General features: G+C 41.2%; 1 long non-coding RNA gene across 1 annotated transcript; it reads right to left on the bottom strand.

The window, feature by feature from the left end:
- Positions 1-20,062: 20,062 nt before the first annotated feature.
- On the bottom strand, positions 20,063-22,057 carry LOC143575459 (uncharacterized). The gene is made up of 3 exons (XR_013142761.1): positions 21,955-22,057; positions 21,714-21,872; positions 20,063-20,350 (listed from the first exon to the last, which is right to left on the bottom strand). It is a non-coding gene; the product is annotated as an uncharacterized LOC143575459 (long non-coding RNA).
- Between the last annotated feature and the right edge of the window lie 3,681 nt (positions 22,058-25,738).

The raw sequence follows: 25,738 nt of genomic DNA on the forward strand, positions 1-25,738 counted from the left end.
AACTCTTTTACTTAGCACCAAAGAAAAATCCAAGTAAGTTACATTACGAATTATGAGGTGAAGAGTGCACGCACATTCAAACATAATATGATTTTTCAATTTTGACAAACCATAGAGGCTAAAAGGGTATCACCTTACAAAGACCTCCACCCCAACACGAGTAGCACCCGTTTCATCCTTTAAGTGTAATGGTGTTCCACGCCCTTTGCTTACGTGGCAAGGGCACCCAGTGACGGAACTAGAACTCTTTAACTGGGGGGTCGTAATAGAAAAAAAATTATTCATTGATGAATATCAACTGTTTTTTTTAACCAATAGTTGGTAATGGTAACTTTCAAGTTCCCATATCTTAAAACCGTTGTTAAATTGTTTCAATTTGAACACTTACGAAAATATGTTTCTCGACTATTAACCGAAAAATCGTTAATTGGATTAAGCAAGACCAGATCACCAACAATATCGTCTTCCGATTGTTCAACTTTTTTAAAGATTATATTTGAGACTTTTTACCAATGCATCGATCTCATAAGTGTTTTTGTATGTAATAAAAATAGCTTTCTTTAACCAGAAAAAAGTTAACAAATCCTAAATTAAGTAATATATGCTAAGAAATAATCGAACAAAGTAAAATAAACAAAAGGAAAACCAAAAAAATTTATTCGAAAAGAGGTAGTGTTGATTTTGTACTGGTGTGAAAAAAAATATATATAAAATATTAAAGTGTTTGGTAAATTTATTTAGGCTTAAGTTATTGGGTTTTATGTAACAGCCCAGCTACCACCGCACCATAATATTGTCCGTTTTAGTCGGGACGTACCACCATCGTCTCACGGATTTGCTTTTGGTTGTCCAGGTGAAGACTTCCCAGGAGGTCACCCATCTTGATACTACTTCCACTTGAGGACGCTTAACTGTGAAGTTCTCCTCTCATCTACTACCATTAAGCGCCCAAAACGTGTTAGGATGGGGAAGGTATCCACCTCCCTATAAAGAAGGTTTTGTTCTCCTCCCCAACCAATATGGGATGTCAAAATCCAACCCCCTTAGGGGTCCAGCGTCCTCGTGGGACCTGGCACCACCGGTCCGGCTCACAACAACTAAACCTTAAATAGTTTTGTTGACAATTATTTGTTTAATAAAAAATGGCAATTACCTTAATATCTAACTATGCCAACAGATACGTAAAAATTTTGATAAATTAGAATTTCAAGTTGGGCTTTAATTGTATATCATTTTACAATTAAAGATTGAAAGCCGCAAGAGACAGGCAGAAAAGTTACGCTGACAAAAGAAGAAGACCTTTAGAATTTCAAGTTGGCGACAAAGTAATGTTAAAAGTATCACTTTGGAGAGGTGTGGTATGTTTTGGAAAGAAGGGAAAGTTAAGTCTGCGATATGTCGGACCATTTGAAATCATCGCTGGAGTTGGACCAGTCGCCTACCGTTTGAGATTGCCTGAAGAACAGAAGGGAATTCATGATACATTTCATGTAGCAAATTTAAAAATGCTTATCAGACGAATCATTGGTTGTTCCACTAAAAGATATTCAGATCGATAAAAAGTTATACTTCGTTGAAGAACCAATTCAAATTCTTGATAGGCAAATCAAAAAGTTAAGAAAAAGTAAACTACCCTTGGTGAAAGTTAAATGGAATGCTCGAAGAGGTCAAGAATTCACATGGGAAAGAGAGACGAAATGATGAAAAAGTATCCGTATCTTTTTGCTCAAAAATAAATCTCGAGGACGAGATTCTATTAAGGTGGGAAGAATTGTAATATCCGAAAAAAAAATATATTACGAAATAAAAGTCTACATTTCTATACACTAACATGACTAGACCCAATTATATATCATTTTACACACTAATAAAGGTCTAATATTTTTGTTATTAGAATATGAGCATATTATATATATATATATATATATATATATATATATATATATATATATATAAAACAAGACAAACAAAACAAAACAAAGGCCTACATCTCAACCATGCACATGCATTTCTAATAAGCACATTCATCCACTTCATTGAACTCCTCTCTGGCATCTCATAAGCCCTGCCATATTTCATCACTCCCAACCTTCCCAAGATGAGTTTTCACCATCACACCCTTCTCACTTCAATTATAAAACCCAACCTCACCTTTCTATTTCATCACAACAATTGAAAATCTTTCTCAGTCACAAATAACTCTTCTCCATTCAATGCATAACATAGGAAGCTTGAAGTCCTTTTCAAATCTCTGTTAACTTTCTCTTTTTCTATAGGTCAGTAATTTTGATACAAAACCTAATTTCAATTAAAGTTTGGGGTTCTCAAAGAATTGAGTATAAAGAGAGGTTTGATATAATAGAAACCTTAATAATCGTTCAAATATCCATGTTACGATACAAACGAGTAATCAACAGATTAAGATCGATAAAGAGAAAGGAAGAAGAACAGAGAGAGGAAAACCAAATCAATTCATCGATACTCTTCCCTTCAATGGCTCCTGTATATGTATATGAACATATTACGGATATAACCCTAAACTATTAGTCATTTACACTTTAGTCCCTCTACTATTTAATACCTAACATTACTCCACCCTCAAAAGATTTTTGTCCTCAGAAATCTGAATAAAGAGAGAAAACAAATGTCTAATCAAAACTATCAAAAACAAACTGGGACAGTTCTTGTGCTTCCTCATGTGTTGATTCAGGCTCTTTGTTTGTGTATTTGAACTTCCTTTTTTTCATGTTAGGATCTAAAAGACCACAATAAGTTGATTGTCTGATGTCGGCTTCATTTGCCATGATTGTTTTAAAAGTAACTTTCAAATTTGTTTTAGAAGGGTGGGGGCTCACGAACACTGGCGATAAAGGTTAGTTTTGGTGGACCCTCATCAAATTCAACGGTCATATGACCGTAAACATCTCATTCGCTTTTTTAAACATATAAATTTTCACCAAAATTATGTCTTCTTACTCATCTTCGACACCAACTATTACCTCGATCCAGACGTTATTTCAGATTCAGATTCAGAGGATGAAGCGATATTTAGTGCGATTCAAGAGGCTGCCCAGCTCTTAGCTGAGCATTGCGAATGCTCACAACCATTAACAAGACAACCTCATCTTCAACGGGATTGTGTAGGTGCTCATGGCTAGTTGATAAGGGATTATTTTTCGTCGGACCCGATTTTTATTCGGAATGATTTCGGCGCTGTTTTCGGATGAGTCGCCAACTATTTTTATGAATTGTTGGTGATTTAGAACGCGATTATGCATTTTTCCAACAATGGGAGGACGCGAGAGGTAAACCATGATTTTCTCCTATGCAAAAATGCATGGCGGCACAATTCGTTAATTAGCATACTGGAATACGAGTGACGCCAAGGAAAAGTATTTACAAATGTCAGAAACAGATAGTCGTGAGGTCCTCCACACGTTCTACGAATGTCTAAACCTTACCATTTCGAGTGTTAATTTTATAAATTTTGTTAAAATTATTAATATTAGCCATTATTGAACTTTATGGTAAAAGAATATTTGAGGAGGCCGACTCAAAGTATCATACAAAAAATATATGAGGTTTACCAACAAAGACACGGTTTTCTCGAGATGCTTGGTAGTCTCGATTGCACACATTGCCATTGGAAGCATGCCAAGTTTCTTGGCAAGGTCAATATATTTGGGTGATCATGATGGCCCAACAATTATACTTGAGACGGTCACAACATTTGATCTTTGGATATGACATGCGTTTTTGGGAATGCCAGATGCTAATAATGATGTAGCTGTGATACATGCTTCTCCTATTTTTGACCACATCATATACGGAGTTGCGCCCGACACCTCATTTCCGCAAGTGAGGTCAACCATGAATACGAATGTTATCTCGTTGATGATATTTTTTTGGAGTGGCCCACGTTGGTTCTTAGCTTTACTTGCCCGAATGACGACAAACGTTGATATTTCAAGAAAAACATGAGTCCACAAGAAAGGACATCGAAATGGCATTCGGGGTATTAAAGAAACGTTAGTTATCATTAAACAACCGACTTGTTTCACCAAATGGATAAGTTAAGAAACATAATGTACACTTGTATTATCTTACATAATATGATACTTAAGGACTCTGGTAGAGCAATTTGACAAGGTGAGTACACAGAGCCGATCACAACACTAAACGATTATGAGAAACTCGCTAATTTATTAAGAACATAAAGAAGGGAAACGAATCACAGTCTTCGATCAGATTTGTTGAACATCTTTGGAGGAGCAAGCAAAATAGTGGCAACGACTAAAATAGTTGTAACTTTTTTTAATTTTTATTTTATACGTTTTTAAATTTAATTTAGTTTGTTTTTTATTATTATGAATTTTATTTTATTGTATTGGATTTTTTATTTTATGAAAAAAACAAAAAAAAAGGTTAAAATCCCTTAAAGGCTTTAACTTATAGAGGGGCGCTATAGTTTGGGCTTTAAAGCCCACAATACCCACCTAACGAAGACGTGACACTGTAAAAGAACTTTAAAGCCCCCACAATCAAGAACAACCTTAAATATTATAGAACTAGTGATAAAAATAAAAAAGAGTATTAAAGATGAGTGATAAAGCTGTTTTTCAATGTTAAAACACATATAACAAAACCAAATTTACACGTGGCATGAAGTTTCGAGCGGTGGAATCTTGAAGTCTCCGATTGTCGGTCACTAGTACAAATGACAAATCTCATCAAACATTACATGCAAGCACAGTAAACCATCCATCAATAATGGAACAAGACATGAATCATGAGAAATCAAACATCAATGAAGAAGACTTACAAACCAAATTACTCACTAATAATAATAATAATGTTCAAAAGGGTGGTCTCAAAACAATGCCATTCATCATAGGTATATTAACTTAATTAACATCCCCAAGTTCTGAATTTATTATTGGCTTTGGAATTTATTTTGATTTGTTTTGTTTTCGGGCATGCAGCTCGAGAGAGTTGCGAGTGGCGGATCGATGGCTAACATGATATTGTATCTTATGTGAAGAAACGTGGATCTACTCACTGGTAGCAGATCTACTTTCCTCGGGTGTGATTAAACTATTTCACCGATGGTTCTTCTGGATCCGAGTTCTTCCACCTACAAAATGAACAGCGCCGTTACTTACCCCTCAGAAAGGGACAGAGGGGTCCTCTTTGGGGTAACCCTCCGGCGTGAGAATCAGTATCTTTTGGAGAAGATAATAATGTTGTATGTAAGTGAATCTCAAGAGTATTGCTGAATCGCTGAATACCCTTGATGATGTGACTGTGTGTCTTTCTGTAACTGACTGTGAGTGAATATGATTCAATATGATTGAATGTGATATCACTGCTTGTAACTGTCAATGATTGAGTGTGAATGAATGTGTCATCAAAGTGGAGTTGATGCTGTATTTATAGTGCTAGGGTTTCCACTGGTTGGGCTCAGCCTCGTTGGCCTCCTCCAACCGCACTGCGCCATGTGTCCTCTGGGACACCTGGCGCTTTCTCGTTGGTTGTAATCATGTGGTAGCACATGTGTCATGCTGAGTTGTCGACCTTTCATTTGGCAGCTGTCAACATCAGCATATTCTTACTCCTTAAAAAGATGCCTTCTAGAAGATTGTCTGACGTGCACAATCAAGGTTGCCCTAACCCTGATTTGGATAAGGACGAGGTTGATTATGTGCACGTGTGATATGCGCCCATCCTGAGGATGCGCGAAGTCTTCTTTTTATTCTCACGCGCAGATATTTCATGCGCAGGTGTGATATGCACGAGCGTGTGATATGCGCCGCGCGCTGGTGCGCCACGCGCAATTGTGACGCGCGAGCATATGTGATGTGCAAGAGCATGCGATATGCGCCGCGCGCATATGTGATGCGCGAGCATATGATGCCTGAGCATGTTTTGTATGCGCCATGCGCCTGGGTTTTGGCTTTGTGCCTTCATAATGTCTTTATCTTGCGGGTTGACCCGGCTTGCTTGGTGTTGAGGCGGGTACATACCTCTTCAAGCCCCCCCAGTCTGATGTGTGTCTTATCTCGCGCGAGCGTGGTAAGATAGATATTAGACTCACTGAGTTGTCCTTTTGTAGGGGGTTTTGTCGTTTTCTTGGTTGTTTCCATCGTCGCGCGAAGTTCTATCCATTTGGTTGAAAACGAAAGGTCCAAAACACGTGGTTGGTTGGTGATGACGTGCGCCGTAAACGTGTCAGACGTTTCGTGTGCTCGAGGTGCTACAGTTGCCTTTCACGTCCCCTCACAACTGTCTTGAACACGTGTCGCACTCGCATTGGTTTGTACCTGCGAGTGAGGGCGCGTGTCTGTTCCGTGCAGGTCGGTTACATCTTTCTGTCCCCTCACACAGCTGTTAGGGACACGTGTCGCGCCTTCCTTGGGTTGCCCCTGCGAGTGGGGGCGCGTGGAATCCGATCAGCTGCCACTTTTCTCTCTCCTGGTCCTATAAAAGCAGGCCCTTAGGAAATTTTTATCTTCATCTTCATTGTTTCTAAAATTCAAATTTCTGCTTTCAAATTCTGATTTGAGTGTTTACATCGATTGGAATCCTCGATTATCGGCTATTACAGTTGTATGTCTGATAGTTCATACTCGTCTAGCCCTTCAATCACCTCCGTTGCCTCTCGAAGACGCCGTGTGAAATCTGTGGTGATGTCGACATTGAAGCAAAAAGGAAAGGGGAAGAAGGTTGTTGAAACCACATCGGAGGAAGTAGGGAGGACCAAGGCCACCAAAAGGTGGAATGAAATCCCCTGCAAATTGAAGCAGGCCGATCTCGACAACCTCATCGCCTCTCAGGGGTTTCCCACCCTGTTTGGCTGCATGTTGCCTAGGTCCGGGCAAACGGCGGCGGACCCGCCTGCCGGCTATATATCCCTATATAGCCACTTTTTCACCCACTGCAACCTTCGTCTCCCGATGACAAGGTTTGTGGGTGCACTGTTGAAGTTCTATGGGATTCACATATCCCAAGTCCATCCGTTTGGACTCGTGCGCGTGACTCACTTTGAGTTCATGTGCAAATCCCAGCGCGAGGAACCCACTCCTCGGCGCTTTCAATATTTTTATAAGGCCAAGATCCAAGACAATTGGATCTCTTTTATTCCTCGCAGTCAGAAGGTGAAGTGCTCCACTGTTTCATTCAAGAGCCTTCATGACTGGTCTGAGAGGTTTTTTTACATTAAGGCCGGTGTGATCCCCATCCGTATGACCATGCGCTCTATCACTTCTGCGCCTGCGGATGAGGATGTCCTCAAGAACCCAACTGGCGCATGGGTTAAAAAGCTGACCGCCGAACCATCCCCCGCGAAGGAAATTTGCGAGGAGGCGCTGGTTGGGGTCGGCATGAGCAGGCTCTGGGCCGACAGCGCGCTTGAGCCCGTTATCCAAGTCGACGGGTTGTGTAAGTGTTTTTGTTTTTTTTTTTTTTTTTTTTTTTTTTTTTTTTTTTTTGCGCGAACATCGTTCTTTTGCTGATATCATTTAACTTGTCTTTGCGCAGTCACCAAGGATTACATCCTTGCCGCTTATGATGAACATGTGGAGGGCGGCTCCGTCGAACTTGGCGTTGGGGAGGTTGGTTTCCCGGATCGCTTCGATGACATGTTCATCCCAGTGGATCTGGATTTTGACTTTGACGGTGACGCGCCTGGTAAGCCTTCGCAATCCTGCTCATTCCTTTAGAATACCCAAGTTTATTAACAGTTCTGTCGCTTGTTTTTGTAGATGCGCTTGAAAACTACGAGCTAGAGCTCGCGGAAGAGGAGGAGGAGGAAGAGGAGGTGCCTCTACTAAAGCGCAAAGCTAAGGGGAAATCTGGCGCAGGGGCCAGTAAGAAACAGAAGAAAGAGGACACCCCTGTCGCTCATCCCCATGCTCAAACGAAGAGACCTAAGGAAACCACAAAGGTTTCTTTAAGTTCTCTGCCTGTGAGAGTGGGCAGACCTCCTGTCCACTTGAGGTATGGTGCCGTCGCCTCCTCCGTTCGCGCTGCTGAAGAGAGAAGCCGCGCCGCGCCTGCAACAGGTATACTTTGCTTATCTTCATCTGACTGAGTTATTATTAAACCGTTGGTTATTTGAATGATTGCAGAGCCGGCGACGGTAACAGATCAGCCGCAGGCGCCACAAGGTGCTACGGCTGCGCCGGGGACTCCATCGAAGTCCCCTGTTCTACCCTCTGAAAAGGGTAGAATGAATTTTATGGCGATGTTCGACGCGCGAACAGAGTTGCGCCAAGGTAAGTGTTGCACATTTGTCTTCTGAATTTTTCCTTTTGGACTTAGTCATAAACCATTCCTTGTTTATTTGTTCATAGGAGTTGTAGCTGGTACAACAGTTGCCGATGATACTCCTGGCGCAGCTGCCGGCGCCGCTGGTTCTGGTCCTGCTCCTGCTAGTGCTGAGTCTCCCCTTGTTGGGATAACCAAGGAGCAGGAAACGGTGTTGCGCGCCGAACTGGCGGCGTCGAGACCTCCTTCGCCTCCTCCTGCACGTAGCCCTCCCCGCGAGGCTGGTTTGGAGCCTTCCAGGTCGCAGCAGAAGAGGCCTGTTGAAGGAGACGAGGAGGACGAGGGGGTTCAAGGTGAAGACTCCTTAGGAGATCGCGCCAGCCCTGCGATGCCGCAAGTGTTCGCAGCGCAGACCTCTGGTGGGGCTGGCGCTGACTTTCCTGCTTCATCCCCGCAGGTATGTATTGATTTGTTGGTCCGCTGCGCGTATCTCCCTATAAGTATGTTTTATGACTTAGAACTTTTCTTACATTTTTGCAGGAAGGTGACCACGTTTACCGCCCGAGATGGAATATTAATGAAGAAAGTTCCTTTCAATCCATGGGCGTATGCGAGGACTTCTGGGCTCATGCCGTGCCTCCTACTGAAAGGAGGTATCAAGAGGAGCGCACTCGCGCGGACTTGCTGAACGACCATGTTTTCGCTGGGTCGGCTTTTTTCGCTGCTTCCCAAGAGCTTCGTCGTGATTATATTAAAGTACGCGACGCTCTTGTGGAAGCCCAGCGAGAGGCTAAGGTGGCCGCCTGGAACCTGTCTGATGCTCGCGCGCGAGCTGAGAAACTCCAGGCGGAGCTCAGTGAAAACCGAGCAAGTGCCAACACCGCATACATCAAGCGCGGGCATGAGCTCCAGGCTGCGCGGGAGAAGCAGCAGTTGGCGGAGGCCGAAGTTGCCAAGTACGCGCGCAGAGTGCGTGTCTTGGAACAGCAGGCCGAGGCGCGTGACCAAGCTATCATCAAGAGTATTACTGAGAAATCATCGTTGGAGAGCGAGGTTGCGCGCCTGAAAAGGGATTTGGCGGCCGCGCAGGCCGATAGAGATGAGGCCTTGGCCACGGCGGCGTCCAGCCAGGAAGCACTTGGTGCTGCGCAGGCGGAGAAAGAAAAAATTTTGGCGGCAGCAGCGTCTGACAAGGAGGAACTAAAAAAGGCTAAGGAAACTGTTGAGTTATTAAACTCTCAGGTTCCTGCCCTCGAGACGTCTGTTGCTGGCCTCGCGCAGGATCGCCAATGGCTGGTGTCACAGGGCATGGCTCGCTGCGCTTTGGCGATGAAATATTCCGCCGAGTTTCAAGCCCTTGTGATGGACTGCAATGCCGCCGCGCGTTTGGTGGGCCGAGCTGAAGGGTTTACGGATGGGTATGAGTATGGCATGTTGAGGAAGAACCCATCCGAGTACCCTTACAAGTTCGATGCGGCCTGCGCGGACATGGCCGCGGTGGGGGAAAAGTATATGAATACTCCCATCCCCATCCTTATGCAGGTACCTTGATCTTAATGAGTTTTACTTTACTAACTTTTCTAAGTGTTTGTACTCATTACTTTTCTAATGATTTACAGATAGCTGCGCTTGCTGACCAGCCCGACCTCGGCGCACTAAAGAAGTTGCTTGATGATTGCGAGAGGGCTGGTGGCGATGATGGTGGCGCGGGGGATGTTGCCCCTGCCAGCGGCTCTGGCGCGGCGAAAGAATCTGCTCGTGACACCGTTGTGATCGAAGACTCCAATGAGGAGGAAGAACTTGACTATGGTCAGTTCGGAGATGAAGAGCAGACCGCGCCAGATGCTGCGCGAGATGATGAGGATGATGAAGCGGCTGACGTCGACGTGGAGACTTGAGAAGCCCTTCATCAAATTTTGTATATTTATCTTTTATACTTGTAGTTTGTAACTCATCATACTTGTAAATTTCGATCCAATGAAATGAAACTTGTTATCTCCTTTTCGTATCTTGCGCATTTCCATTCATCTCTTCATGTTTGGTTGTATAGATATAAGATATGCTTGAACGTTAAAATAAGAACAAGGTTGTAAGGAAATTATTCACTTAACCTCTGTTCTATTTTGTTTGTGGCTCTCGCAGTATCTTGCTCATGCTGACATGCACGCTAATTTTTCGTTATTTCTTTTTCGCGCGTTGGTGTCACGCGGTATGGAAGTATGAGTTTAGCCATTACATGTCAGCTTGTGTTACTCAGATATCCACTATGGTTCCGCGCGCGGCCTCGACCTGAGACCTTAACATGATATGGCATGTACTTTGCCTTAGTTTTGTTTAAGGATTTTTATGATCAGGCTGCGCGGGGTGTAAGATGGATGTATGTGAGTGTTTTGAGCTAAGGCTCTTTGTTTTGGGCTAAGGCCCTGACGATTTTAGAGTTAAGACTCATTAACGTGTTTGAGCTAAGGCTCGTAATTTTGGGCTAAGGCCCTGACGTTTTAGAGTTAAGACTCGTTAACGCGTTTGAGCTAAGGCTCGCGCATGTATGTTTTACTTCGCTTTATTTTGTTTTGAAGTCAATATAGTGTTGTCATATTGTTCCAATTTAATAAAGGAAGTGTGAAACATGTATGCAAAGGTAAGAGAACCAATATTGAAAGATAGCGCGACAAATATTGAAAGATAGCGCGAATCATCATTGATGATGGCTTAAAAGCCTTGATTACAAATTTGAACTTTTTACATGAAGCATTTTCTAAGTTGTGCCGCGTTCCACGCGCGCGGTATCTTTTTTCCGTTCAAATCTTTTAAAGCGTACGCGCCTTTCCCCAGATCTTCTGAAATTTGATAAGGTCCCTCCCAATTGGGGGACATTTTTCCTGGGGGTATTGCGCGACTAGCTTCATTGTTTCGAAGGACAAAATCATTTTTCTTGAAGTGGCACTCTTTAACGCGCTGATTATAATATTTTTCCAGCTTTTTCTTGTATCTGGCTTCATTAATGATAGCCGCTTCTCTGCGCCCTTCAAGCAAGTTAAGGTCCAACCTTCTATCGCGGTCGTTATCAGTTTTGCCCATCATGAGTACCCTATGGGATGGGCATCCAATTTCCGCTGGGATCATAGCCTCTGTCCCATAGGTTAGGCTGAACGGGGATTCGCCATTGCTAGTTTTGCTTAATGTCCTGTGCGCCCACAGGACATTAGGTAACTCTTCGACCCAAGAATGGGATTCTCCCTCCAATCTTTTCTTCAGCCCATTTAGCAAACTTTGATTCGCGCGCTCCACTTGGCCATTCCCTTGAGGATGGTAGACGGACGTGAAGATTTGGTTGATGTGCAATTCTTTGAGCCAGCTTGATATCTTCCTGTCAGTGAATTGTTTGCCATTGTCGCTCACAATTTCCAGAGGAAGGCCAAAACGACAAATGATGTGGCTCCAGATGAATTGCTTCATCGCCTCAGCTGTGATTTTTGCTAGTGGCTTGGCTTCAACCCATTTTGTGAAATAGTCTATCGCCACTACCAAAAATTTCACCCGCCCTTGCGCTTGCGGCAGGGGCCCCACAATATCAATGGCCCATTTGTGGAAAGGCCATGCTGAGGTGACTGGAATCAAGTTGTTTTTTGGACGCATGGTGTTTGGCGCGTAGCTCTGACATGCCTTGCATTTTTGGATTTCTTTTAGCGCATCCAAGTACATGCCTGGCCAATAGTAGCCCGAGCTCATCGCCTTGGTAACCACCATGCGCGGACCAGCGTGAATTCCACAGATTCCTTCATGAATCTCCCTAATCACATAGCTTGCTTCTTCCGCATCCAGGCATTTCATGAGCGGTCCAAGATAAGAGCGCCGATACACTGTACCATCAAGTAGTTCATAGTTCTGCGCCTTGTGTCTTATCTTTCTCGCCTGTGCGCGATCATCCGGTAACTTCCCCTCTTTCAGGAATTCCATTATTGGAGTTATCCAGGATGAAGGAGTTGTATGAATTACCAGGACCGATTGCGTTTGCACTGACGGGCTGCTCATTATTTCCACCCTGACATCTTTGCCAAAGTGATCAAAATTAGTTGATGCCATTTTACTCAACGCGTCTGCGGACTTGTTTTCGCTTCGCGAGATGTGTATGATTCTGAAGAAGTCAAACTGCTCAACGAGCTTTTTTGCCTGCTCTAGATACAGAGGCATTGTGTTCTCCTTGGCGTCATATAGGCCGTTGACCTGAGCAGCTACCAAGTAAGAATCAACATGCGCCTCTAGTCTTTTAACCCCAAACTTGCGCGCGATGCGCAGACCAGCCAGCAGGGCTTCATACTCAGCCTCATTGTTGGTACTCTTGAAGTCCAACCTGATAGCATAAGTATATTCATGATTATCAGGGTCCACCAGTTTGAGACCTGCGCCAGACCCTTCGCTGTTGGAGGCTCCATCAGTGAATAGCCTCCAAACATCTTCTTCATCATTTGGTCGCGGAGGGTCTACCTCGCGCTGAGCTTCTTCAATCTTTCCCTCTGGGATTTCCGTGATGAAATCCGCCAAAACTTGACCCTTTATTGCTGGACGGGGCTTATAAGTGATCGTGTGTTCACCTAATTCCAGCGCCCACTTTGTCAGCCTTCCGGAGAGCGCGGGACGTCGCAAGACTTGCTGGATGTTGTAACCAGTCAGTACTTCAATAGGATGACCATTGAAATATCTATGTAGCTTGCGCGACGCGTGTGTTAGTGACAAAACTAATTTTTCCATGATGGAATAGCGCGTCTCAGGGTCTGTGAGCACTCGACTCACATAGTATATTGGCGTTTGGATCCCCTTGCGATCCACCAATAATACTGCGCCAATGGCGCGATCTCCAGCTGACAAGTACAATGTAAGGGTTTCGCCAGGAAGTGGGGCTGTGAGCGCGGGCAGCTTTATGAGACATTCTTTTATCTCATTGAAAGCTTGCTCAGCCTCAGGCGTCCACTTGAATTGGCTCTTCTTCAAACAGTTCCTCAAGGTGTTAACGAATGGAGTAGATTTGCTGGCGTGGTTCGCTAGGAACCTGTTGATTGACACCAATCTACCATTCAGCTTCTGAACCTCTTTCATGGTGGATGGTGAAGGCATGTCAAGGATGGCTTCCACCTTCTCAGGATTCACCTTGAAACCCTCCTTAGTGACCATTACACCAAGAAATTTCCCCTCTTCCGCGCCAAAAGTACATTTGCTCGGGTTGAGCTTCATGTTAACTTCCGTTAGGCGCTGAAGAGTTTCCTCGATGTCGTTGAGCATTTGTCTCTCCTCCCTGCTCTTGATCACCAAATCATCGACGTAGACTTCTAGATTTCTTCCGATTTGTTCACTGAAAACCGAATCCATAAGTCTCTGATAGGTTGCGCCCGCATTCTTTAAACCAAAGGGCATTTTTGTGTAACAAAAAACACCCTTGTCGGTTCTGAAGGCCGTCTTGTCTTCATCCTGTGGTGCCATTTGAATCTGGTGATAGCCTTTGTAGGCATCCAGGAAACATTTGAGCTTGAATGGCGCCACGAAGTCCACCTTTGCGTCGATGTTTGGTAGTGGGTAACAGTCTTTCGGACATGCTTTGTTGAGGTCCTTGAAGTCAATACACATCCTCCATGACCCGTTGCTTTTCTTTACCATCACAGGATTGGCTACCCACGTCTGGTATCGGATCGGGCGGATAATGTTTGCGCGCAACAAGTCCTCAACTTGCTCATTCATGGCCTTCGCCTTTTCATCCCCCATGATTCTCTTCTTCTGAGCAATTGGCTCCACCGACTTGAACGTGTTAAGAGAGTGTTGCGCCAAGTCTCGCGGGACCCCAATCATATCGGAGTGTTGCCACGCGAAGACCGACATGTATTTTGTGAGCAACCTTTTCACTCTCAATCTCGTGTCGTCTGAGATGGTAGCGCCAATTGTGACCGTTTGGTCAGGGAATTTTGGGTTTAAAATCCACTTCTCTGGCGCATTGTCCGCCGTTGGAAGTTTCATTCTCCCTTCCCGCGGCGTGGTTGTCACTGCGCACAAATGATCGCGGTAAACAAATACTACGCCTGTTGGTGTAGGGATCCCCAATGCGCCGTGCGCTGGCGATGGTACAGCATTAAATTGGGCAATTGTTCCCCTACCCAGGATCATATTGTGGCATGATGTGGTGGGCAAGACCAAGAAGTTGACAACTTCGGCTCGCTTGTGCTCATCATCCCCCATAGTTAGTTCAAACTGAATCTGGCCTAGGGGATGTATGATTTCATTTGAGACACCACAGATTGGTGCGTTCACAATTTCGAGCCGAGCTTGGTCTGCCGGGTCTAACTTTCTGAAACACTGCTCATACATAATGTCAGATTCGCTTCCAGTGTCCACCAGGACCTTTGACACTTCGTAATGAGCAATGTGTGTGGTAATGACGAGAGGACTGCTTATTGAAGGGCCTCCCCTGATTCTTGGGAAGATGACTTGCTGCTCGCGCCAATCTCCGTGAATTTGCGCGCTTCTCTTTCTTGACGTCTGCCCTTGTCGTCCCCCCTCAGCCACACAGATTCTTTTGTACTTCTTGCTGGCAGAGGCTCCCTCCGGTTGCTCATCTTCTATTCTTTGGTTTTTCACCAAGTGAGCCAGCCTGCCAGACTTTACATCCTTCTCGATCGCATCCTTTAAGTGATGGCATGCGTCGGTGTTGTGGCCCGGGGACCTGTGAAATTCACAATATTTACCACTGTTTTGCGGCCCCTTGTAGTGTAGTTGCTTGGGAGGCTTGAATTGGACATTCTCAGTACTTAACACCTGTGAAGGTGTTTTAGTGAGGGGAGTCCATATTCTTGGCAGAGGTCTGCTAGGATCTCTGCCGCCCTCCCTCTTGTCACCCTCCCCGTGTTTACGAGCATCCTTTTGGGGCTGGGGTGAGCTTGGTTGCGCTTGTTTTTCCGCGGAAGAAAAACTTGTTGGCTGCAACCTGGACCATACAGAGTTCTGTTTGGCCCTCTTCTCTTTGCTGCGCGGTGATTCAGCCTGATGCGCTCTTTCTCTTGCCCTATCTTGGGCAATCTGTTTCTCATTTCTCGCGAAAACTCGCGATGCCTCCATTAACTTGGCCCACGTGGTGGGCATACCATCTTTGCTTACGAGAGCTCGTCGTAACTGATCACTGCGCGCGCCTTGTATAAAGGCTACGCGCAGGAGCTGCTCAGTTATGCCCCCGATTGCCAGGGACTCCTGATTGAAACGAGTGATGTAATCTTCAATCGTTTCATCATTCCTGCGGATGCAGTGCATGATGTCATCAGGATCGCGCGTGTGCCTGCGCTGCTGTACGAAGTGGGCCTGGAACTTTTCTAATAGTTCCTCGAACCCATCAATTTGCCCTGTCGGCAAGCTCTCGAACCATACTCGCGCTGCGCCCGTGAGGCAGCGGGCAAACATATGACACCATGTTGGCATCGTCCAGCTCTCTAGGTTTCCCGTGTTATAGAAACCTTGCAAAAAGTCATCTGGATCTGTCGTGCCATCATATTTCCCCAGACCACTTGGCATCTTGGTCTTGTGCTGGATGGGAGCCTGCGCGATGCGCGCAGTAAACTTTGAGTGTTTTACCAGGATGGCTGGTCTGTAGGGTGTGGTTACGTCCACTTGCCCTCTGACCGGTGGGCTGTATGGCATGTGCAAATCCGGATCTGCTCTGGCTCCTGGCGCCATGTTCACAGGCGCGCGGAGCTGCGAGCCTCCTGCATGAGTATCCCTTGTCTTTCTCATGCTATGCACCTCTTCATCACTGAACTCTGTGTGTGCAGTGTGAACAGAATGCCCTTCTTCCGGCGCGCGCGGCCTTTTTGTGGGCTGCTTCTCCATCGCTTGCCTTTGTGTTTGGTCGGCTAGCTTCTTCTGTTTGATCATTTCAGTGTACCTTTCCATCAGACGCCGCTGCTCATTTATGAGCCATTCATTCGGATCGTCTGCTTCATCTTCTGGACCCATTGGTCCCTTCAGCTTCGCGCCGGCCATATTTTGTAACGTGTGATCATCTGGAGGAGTTTCAGTCTGGCCGTGAGGGGTTGTGACGAAGGGACGGTTGCTGGTGGTACGCGTATAATCACGCGGAACCCTCAGAACCTGCTGTCCGTCGTTAACACCCTCACGTTCTATATCCTCCAGAGCTTGATCAACGTTACGAACTCCAGAAACCATGGTGATTGAATTTTTTAGATCTGGATGAGATCTGATTGCCGTTTGTAACAGTGGATGGCGCCAATGAAGAAACGTGGATCTACTCACTGGTAGCAGATCTACTTTCCTCGGGTGTGATTAAACTATTTCACCGATGGTTCTTCTGGATCCGAGTTCTTCCACCTACAAAATGAACAGCGCCGTTACTTACCCCTCAGAAAGGGACAGAGGGGTCCTCTTTGGGGTAACCCTCCGGCGTGAGAATCAGTATCTTTTGGAGAAGATAATAATGTTGTATGTAAGTCAATCTCCAGAGTATTGCTGAATCGCTGAATACCCTTGATGATGTGACTGTGTGTCTTTCTGTAACTGACTGTGAGTGAATATGATTCAATATGATTGAATGTGATATCACTGCTTGTAACTGTCAATGATTGAGTGTGAATGAATGTGTCATCAAAGTGGAGTTGATGCTGTATTTATAGTGCTAGGGTTTCCACTGGTTGGGCTCAGCCTCGTTGGCCTCCTCCAACCGCACTGCGCCATGTGTCCTCTGGGACACCTGGCGCTTTCTCGTTGGTTGTAATCATGTGGTAGCACATGTGTCATGCTGAGTTGTCGACCTTTCATTTGGCAGCTGTCAACATCAGCATATTCTTACTCCTTAAAAAGATGCCTTCTAGAAGATTGTCTGACGTGCACAATCAAGGTTGCCCTAACCCTGATTTGGATAAGGACGAGGTTGATTATGTGCACGTGTGATATGCGCCCATCCTGAGGATGCGCGAAGTCTTCTTTTTATTCTCACGCGCAGATATTTCATGCGCAGGTGTGATATGCACGAGCGTGTGATATGCGCCGCGCGCTGGTGCGCCACGCGCAATTGTGACGCGCGAGCATATGTGATGTGCAAGAGCATGCGATATGCGCCGCGCGCATATGTGATGCGCGAGCATATGATGCCTGAGCATGTTTTGTATGCGCCATGCGCCTGGGTTTTGGCTTTGTGCCTTCATAATGTCTTTATCTTGCGGGTTGACCCGGCTTGCTTGGTGTTGAGGCGGGTACATACCTCTTCAAGTACCAAGTTTAGATTTTTAAAACAACTTTTCAATCCATTTCACTTTTTATTGTCAAATATCGCTGTGTGAGGTGCTGGAAAAAAATGTTTATACCACACAGACAATAAAAAACTTCCAACATGTGGTGGAAACGGTCGCAGCTAAATCACGCTTATAATTAAATAACAATAAAAATTAGTAATCAGATTTTAAGAAGTTAGCATATCACAATTCAAGCTATACTAATTGCTAAACCAAGAAGCTAAATTTGAACCAAATTCAATCTCAATATCAAGACTGTCATGTTTGTCAGACAGATAAAAAAAAAGTAAACCAAACATATAAAAACTACAAAGCAAAGAATATGCTTTTGAATATTATGCCTAAATTTTGCCCAATCAGTGGTCTTTTGGTTCTATAAGCTTACCAACAAATGAAAATCATAAACTTACATAAAAACAAAAATCGATACAGCCAATCAGATATGTATCAACTCGAGGCATATCCATGGTAATGTTAACACAAAAAATACAGTCATACAACCATATTGATGACATTGGAAATCAATGATGAACTTCAAAAACACAAAAACTGTCCACCATTTGCAAGTCAAAATGTAAACATAATGACTAAACTCAAAGACATCTGTAATCTTCTACTTAAAAAGACCTTGTTAACATACCAATTATTTTTTACATAACGCAAAGTGGATTATATTATACTGTGTAACTAATAATCAAATATCACATACAATAGATTCATTGAACAAACAAATCAATTAGTATCAAACGCATTACTATCAACTATCAACAATATGGCTGTAAAAAAAGCTGCATATACATAACAATAAAGCTATAACGTGTGTCTAACTTTTGTAAGAACATCTACATATACTCATGCTCAGAATAGATCCTGCAACCCAACTAACAGTCTTAACAGTAAACAACTGCAATTACCACAAAATCCATACCAGCAATAAACAAATTATGTCAACAATATATCCCTAATCCTAACATACACATATTTAATATTATACTTTCTTTCAGTTTTAGGTCAACAACATCAAGCAACCGCCACAAACGCAAGCTCGATAAGATCTAGCAAACATGTCAGAATTCGAAACCAGGCTCAAACTCAAATGCATTACTATCAACAATAGGTTTTAGAACAGTTATCTGTACATATCAGCAAAATAACAATGGCTACAAATGAATGATTAAAAATCAAAACAGGTCTAACTTTTGTAAGAACATGCACATGCATTAATGCTAAACAAAAATCACAGCACCACAAACAATCAACAATAATCACAACTACCACAAAATCCATACAACTAATAAACAAATCATGTCAACAATAATACATCCCTAATTCTAACATACACAAGTATAATTTATAATTTCTTTCAGTTTTAGGTCAACAACATCGAGCAACCACTACCAACACATTCTCGATAAAATCTAATAATTCGAAAGCAGGCTCAAACTCAAATGCATCACCATCAACAACACATATCAGCAAAACTACAATGACTACATACGTCAAACTTTTGTAAGAACATTTACACGCACTCATGCTTAACATAGATCCCGCAACACCGCTAACAGTCAACAATAATCACAATTACCACAAAATCCATACAACTAATAAACAAAATCAGGTCAACAATAATATATCTCTAATACTAGCATACAGTTAATTCAATATTACATATTTTAATCAGTTTTAGGTCAAAAACATCAGGCAACAATTTGAAACTGAGTCTCGAATTAAGATCCTGCAATTCATGACGCTAATAGATCTGATATCAACAATCGACGTATAGTGTGCATATTAATAGCTTCAAGTATATGTATATATCGGAAACACTAAAAATCCAACGGAACGTGATTTAAAAACCTAGAAATTGAATCGAGACGACGCTGATCGAATATAATATTACAATTATTAATATTATATAAAAATATGGACGATTTATAACAGAGGTTAGAGGTATTCGTGTAAAGCCCCTCATGTTTGAAATATGGGCTTCCTTGGACTGATAACATAAATCCTTGGTAACGAATTACAAGAAACTGAACAAACAAAATGAAATATTAGAATGCGAGGCAAATTTAGCAGACACGTAAATCAGTACAGATGAAACACACGAATGAAAGTCCGATCCAAAAAGTGTGTGTTTCCAAAAGACCCTTGCAGACATAGTTGATAGATCCAGACAAGAGTCAAAACTCTTCAACACATTAACTTCCTCTTTCAAGCTACATTTGGGTCCAAATTCTAGGTTTAGGACTTTAGTCTCAGGCAGCTAGTACCTCTTTCAAGCAACATTAATATACTTGTTGGCATAAATCCCATAAAAACCAAATGTCTATACAGAGTCAATAGATACTCTGAAAGCGTTGACCCAGTCCATAAGAGTTGATACTAAACAAAAAGATGTTCCCCGAGTGAAAGTTCAAGTAAAAACACCATTTATATTAATATTAAAAGAGTTCTAATTAAACATCCAACAGATTTAAATACATTAACCAAGGTTAAAAGGCTTATGATCCATCTTAACTCCTCTTTCAACAATGATTTCAACCACCGCTGATGCACGAGGGGATCGTAAAAACATCTCATAAAACAACTTCAACTTCAACTCTTCATCTTTAGTAACCCTGTTCCAAAGCAGTATCTTTAAGCTTCTTCAGCCTAGGTGACTTGGCCAAGATAAGCTTCACTAAATCCAACCTATACCCTCTTTTTGTCCACAACTCAATCTCTAATTCATTCAAATGTTCCAACCACATATCCGAATAACTTTCCTTTGTACCGGCTATCCCAAAGTATAGATCAAGATAGACCTACAGTAGGAGTATGGGGTATTATTATTATTATTATCAGAGTTAAGTGTCATTTTAGTACCTGTGGTTTGGTCAACTACGCAACTTTAGTACCTATTCTTTATTTTGTGCAAATGGCTACCTCAGTTTCAAAAACTTGCATTTTTAGTACTTTTTTTCTAACCCCGTCTAGGGGTGAGCAAAAAACGGTTCGGAACCGCCAGAACCGAGGAACCGGAACCGAACCGGTGCCTCAGAACCGCTAATGTGTGTACCGGTTCGGTTCTCGGTTCTCAGAATTTGCATTAAACGGTTCCCAGTTCGGTTCCGGGTAAAACTGGCGGTTCGAGACTTGGAACCGAAGAACCGGAATATTCAAAACGCTTTAAATAAATTTAACAATTCTCATTTTTTATAGAGTAACTTATTAACCGGCATCCATTCAATTATTTTTTAATTAAAATCTTCTTTCTTTACGTTCAAGAACTAGCAACCATGATCAATTTTAATTTAAGCTATCAAGGTAATTTAATATAAAATGATATGATCTTCCATTAATCTATCGTTGCTAATGATTTATTTAACTTCAACACTTAGGTTTTAATAACGGATGTTCATGTTATAATCTAAATACCATGAAAGAAGACATACAATTGTATAAACTTGTTTTGCAATTTGCAAAGTTTGCATAACTCATTTGATAAATAAATGATCGAACCGGTTCTAGCCAGAACCGCTTAGCGAGAACCGGCTTTAGCGGTTCTGGAACCGAACCGGTTTACAATAATAGGTTCCGGTTTTATTTTTCACTCATTTTCGGTTCGGTTCTCGCGGTTCTGAACCGTTGCACATCCCTAAACCCCGTCCCCGTCTATTTTTTTCGTTAAGTCAGAGATAATTTGGAAACTTCGTTATTTTTTTTTGTTTTTTTCTTTTCTTTTAAACGTTTATATCTTGTAAACCCCAAATCCACAATCATAACATCAAAAATCCAAATCCTAAATCCCCAAACCCTTTCTCCATATCATCATAGGGTTTGAATTTTTACGATATTTGGGGATTTAGGATTTGGATTTTGATGTTATGATTTGGGGATTTAGGGTTCACAAGATATAAACGTTTAAAAGAAAAGAAAAAAACAAATAAAATAACGAAGTTACCAAATTATCTCTGACTTAACGGAAAAAATAGACGGGGTTAGATAAAAAGTACTAAATATGCAAGTTTTTTGAAACTGAGGTAGTCATTTGCACAAAATAAAGAATAGGTACTAAAGTTGCGTAGTTAACCAAACCACGGGTACTAAAATAGCACTTAACTCTTATTATTATTATTGTTATTATATGTATTTGTAAATAAACAAGGATAGATTAATGTCATTTACCTTCAGCTTAAGTTTCTCCAGGTTCAGGCTGCTTCTGATCAGAAAAGCGTAACAAGGGACTCTGTATTTGAAAACCGTAGGCATCTCTCTAATACATAAGTATTTAAGGTGGACTAGTGCGGCTGGAAGCTTGTTTGGAACTCTGCCTTGACCAAAATACTTGTTTGAACCATACATAGCAAACAAAATCTGATTAGACATAAGCACAAGAGTTGAATCAATTTAATAAATAAAATATTACCTTCAACATTGGAAGATTAACTGTGAGGATTTCAATCATGGGTAAACACTCGAACAACTCAACAACGGTGAAACCATCAACTGATGGCAATCTTCCGAGACAAGGATTCTGCAGGCAGCAATTCAAGTAAGTAAGATAGATGAAATCTTTCTTTCATATTATAGTAACAAGATAAGAAGCTACCAGAATGATAGTCTTGAGTAACGGGCATCTTGATAGGAAAAGCAGAAGCATTTGTTTAGTGATGATTACATTCTCCATGAATAAGTTTTCAAGGGTACGAAAACCGGTAAAGGTTGGCGGAACATCAAGATGGCAGTGATTGAGATGCAGGTGCGTTAGGTTATGCAAGGAGAAAAGAGATTGAGGTAAAGAGTAGCCGGACATGTCAAGTGTCAGTTTCTTGACACAATTGATGTCCCTAGACAAATTGCCTATTATACGATCGATTTCGAGACACGGGCCTTCTGCATACATGGAAAGAGAAAAGTGGTGTATCGGATGCGGGCGAGCTGACATGAGTTGGTTTATAGCGTTTATAAGTTTGAGATTTGCTTGTTGTTTAAGGTTGTGTCGTGGTCATCAGTAGGTCGAACGGCATTTGCAACGAAGTCAAGGTTGGGACGATTGGTCCAATGGTATCTCCATTCCTTGCAGAGGACACTCGTCCTTGCGGCCTCTTTAAGCGTTACAAGGGACAAGATGGTATCTATTATGGATGGAGGGAGGTTGTTTATCATACTCAAACACAAACATTTGCTTTCCATCCTGCAAGTCATAACAATTGCTGCTAAAATTGGTATTTTTTATTGTACTCCTAAATAACAAAAATAAGAAACAATTGATGAAAATTTGATGGGCATGTAGACCTCTTGAATTAATAATAAAAAGAATATCACTTCTTCTTGAATTTAAATTGAACTGGATTGACTAATGAATAATCAAAATACAAATTTCAATTCCATAAAACATTATATAAATTTCGATTGATTGATTACCTTTGATTGCACGAGCAGAAATCGAAAACGTAAACTTTATCCTAATCGGCGGATCGTAGTGGCGAATACTGGTGGAAAAAACCTTAACTTCGTTCTTCAAAGACAAACCTAAACTTGATGAACCACACCACACCGCCCAATAATATATAAACTAATAGGGTATCGGCGCGAGGCCGCGGTGTCGGCAATTTGCAACGCGTGTTTTTTTAGTTTATCATTGGCTTGTGATATATTGTATAAGTATTCTGTTAGTGGTTATCACCCACACGTTTTAGTGTGCATTCGTTTCTTGTTGGTGCTGGTAAATGCTCAAGACTGGCTCGGTCCATTAATGTATCTAGCCTGCTATTCAACAATCTTCGCTCAAAACCGGCAATAAATTTTCGATGGGCTTCAATTGGAATGATCTTACACCACATGTTTACCTACGTTGTCTTGAAACACAGCTTTATCTGCGCCTTTATTTCTATTTCCCCTACAGCTTACATTCACACATTCTATTCATTTAAAACAATCGCATAAATCATAACCATGAAAGTCTAATACGCATTTGAAGCCCCAACTGGCATAAATTTAAAGCTTTTGTCATACCTAAGCTTGTTTTCGAAGTATATAGACAACACTGAAATCCAACGTGTCAGATGTGTTTGTTTGCTGCACGCTTGAAGACCTTAACTATGACCTTAATAGCAATAATAGTGTTACACTAAGTTTTTTGTACAACATTAATCATATCTTGTCCATACTTGGAGCAAGATCTTGAAGTTTCCTCACTTATTCGGGTTCATCTAATCTGTAAATATCCAAAAAAAAGTATTCAATTATCAAAAGAGTCAATTGGTCAACAAAAATGTAAAATTATTGTTTGCAAGTCAACGTGCTCATTTTAACTCGTACTAAAAATTACTTGTTTTGACCCAAATCTATATTCAGTTTTGTTTAGCTTCAAGTTTTGGTTTCGTTTTTTTTTTAATTTTAATTTCAGAGTTGTTGGTATCGTTTCGGTATTTTTTGTTGTTAGTTTTTTTAAGTTTCGATTTTTGGTTTCAGGTCGGTTTCGGTTTAGTTTTGATTTTTTCAAGTTTTTTTTGTCGCTTCGTTTCAGTTTTTTATTAAGTTTTTTTGGTTTCATTTGAGTACAAAAACTACATTTAATGAAGTGTGTAAATTACGATCTATATGAGTATAATCTCATCATAATGGCTTCAAGTAGAAATTTAAGTAATGGTACCTGTTACACGGGCACTGGCACTTACGAAGTAATAAGAGGAATGAAATATGTCTTGATGAATGAAGATCATTTCCTTCATATGCCTTGTAAGTTGTAATTATTCTACTAACTGTCATATGATTTCATATTTAGACCATGCGGGGAATTTGTTTGAAAATCCTGCAAATCATATCAAAGCTTTTAAAAAATTAAAATTATAAATTCATTAAAAAGATTTAAAATGTTGCATAAAGGTAAAAAATAGCATTAATTTGCAGCAAAACAAAGTATACCACTAAATTGTATTAAAACAAAGAATACCAATTTGTTAAGCTTGATGCTAGACGATATGTCCAGAACAGGAAAACTGCTACAGGTTTCGTTAGGGTCGATGTTTGGCTCAGATCTAACTATTAAGCAGATGTAGTTGCAATACGGGTTGCAAAACATCTCACTTGCCATCCTCTTTTATGCCATGCAAACAACACCTTATACACTTAGTTAACATATCGGAAAAAAAAAACTAAATTCTCTTTTCACACTACATGAATACACACTAACATATACACATATATATTTTATAAAGGTGGTCACTAAATGGTAGGTTGTATGCATAAAATAGCATAGTTGGAACATAAAAATAGAAAATAAAAATGAAACATTAAATACATTTTAAATAATCAAATTCAGAATACAATAATAGATGAACCATAAAAGTAGAAAATAAAATTTGTAAAATTATCATTTGATCTCCTTGTTGAAGATTTCTATGACATTCGTTTTGAAATTCCATACAAATTGACCCTAGAATAAAGGTGGTAACTATATAATTTGGTCTGGGATGGAACAATTTTTTCAATTAGATTTAAAAATTGTATTTAATGTGAATTAAATCACAATATTTTTTCATTTTCAAGGACTTGTACATTGATGCATTAATAAGTTGTACAATATAATCAATAACTTGGTATTAAACAAATTTTATGTCAAAACGTCAACAAAAATAAGCATGTTGCAACAATGGGTTCGGTTTTTTTTAATCATAATATATTTAAAGATATAGTATTAACAAAAAAAAAACTTGTCATATATAAAGGGAAAGATAAACTGCCAAATTTGTAATTATTACTTATATTTACAAGTAGTTAACTAAAGTTGAGGGGCTATTAGTGTAAGCTTGTTTTTAATCGTGTGTTTGATTTTGCCAAAATTGTATTTAATGTGAATTAAATCACTATATTTTTTCATTATCAAGGGACTTGTACATTGATGTATTAATGAGTTGTACATTTTAATCAATAACTCGGTATTAAACAAATTTTATGTCAAAACGTCAACAAAAATAAGCATGTTGCAACAGTAGGTTCGGTTTTTTTAAATCATAATATATTTAAAGATATAGTAGTAACAAAAAATGAATAAACTTGTCATATATAAAGGGAAAGATGAAGTGCCAAATTTGTAATTATTACTTATATTTACAAGTAGTTAACTAAAGTTAAGGGGCTATTAGTGTAAGTTTGTTTTTAATCATGTGTTTGATTTTGCCTAAAGACTACTATGTCCTCTTAACTAC

The sequence above is a fragment of the Bidens hawaiensis genome, unplaced genomic scaffold (genome assembly GCF_021521415.1).
Source record: "Bidens hawaiensis isolate Kalapana, Puna unplaced genomic scaffold, B.hawaiensis_p1.1 tig00027496_1, whole genome shotgun sequence".
In the NCBI taxonomy this organism is placed as follows: domain Eukaryota; kingdom Viridiplantae; phylum Streptophyta; class Magnoliopsida; order Asterales; family Asteraceae; genus Bidens; species Bidens hawaiensis.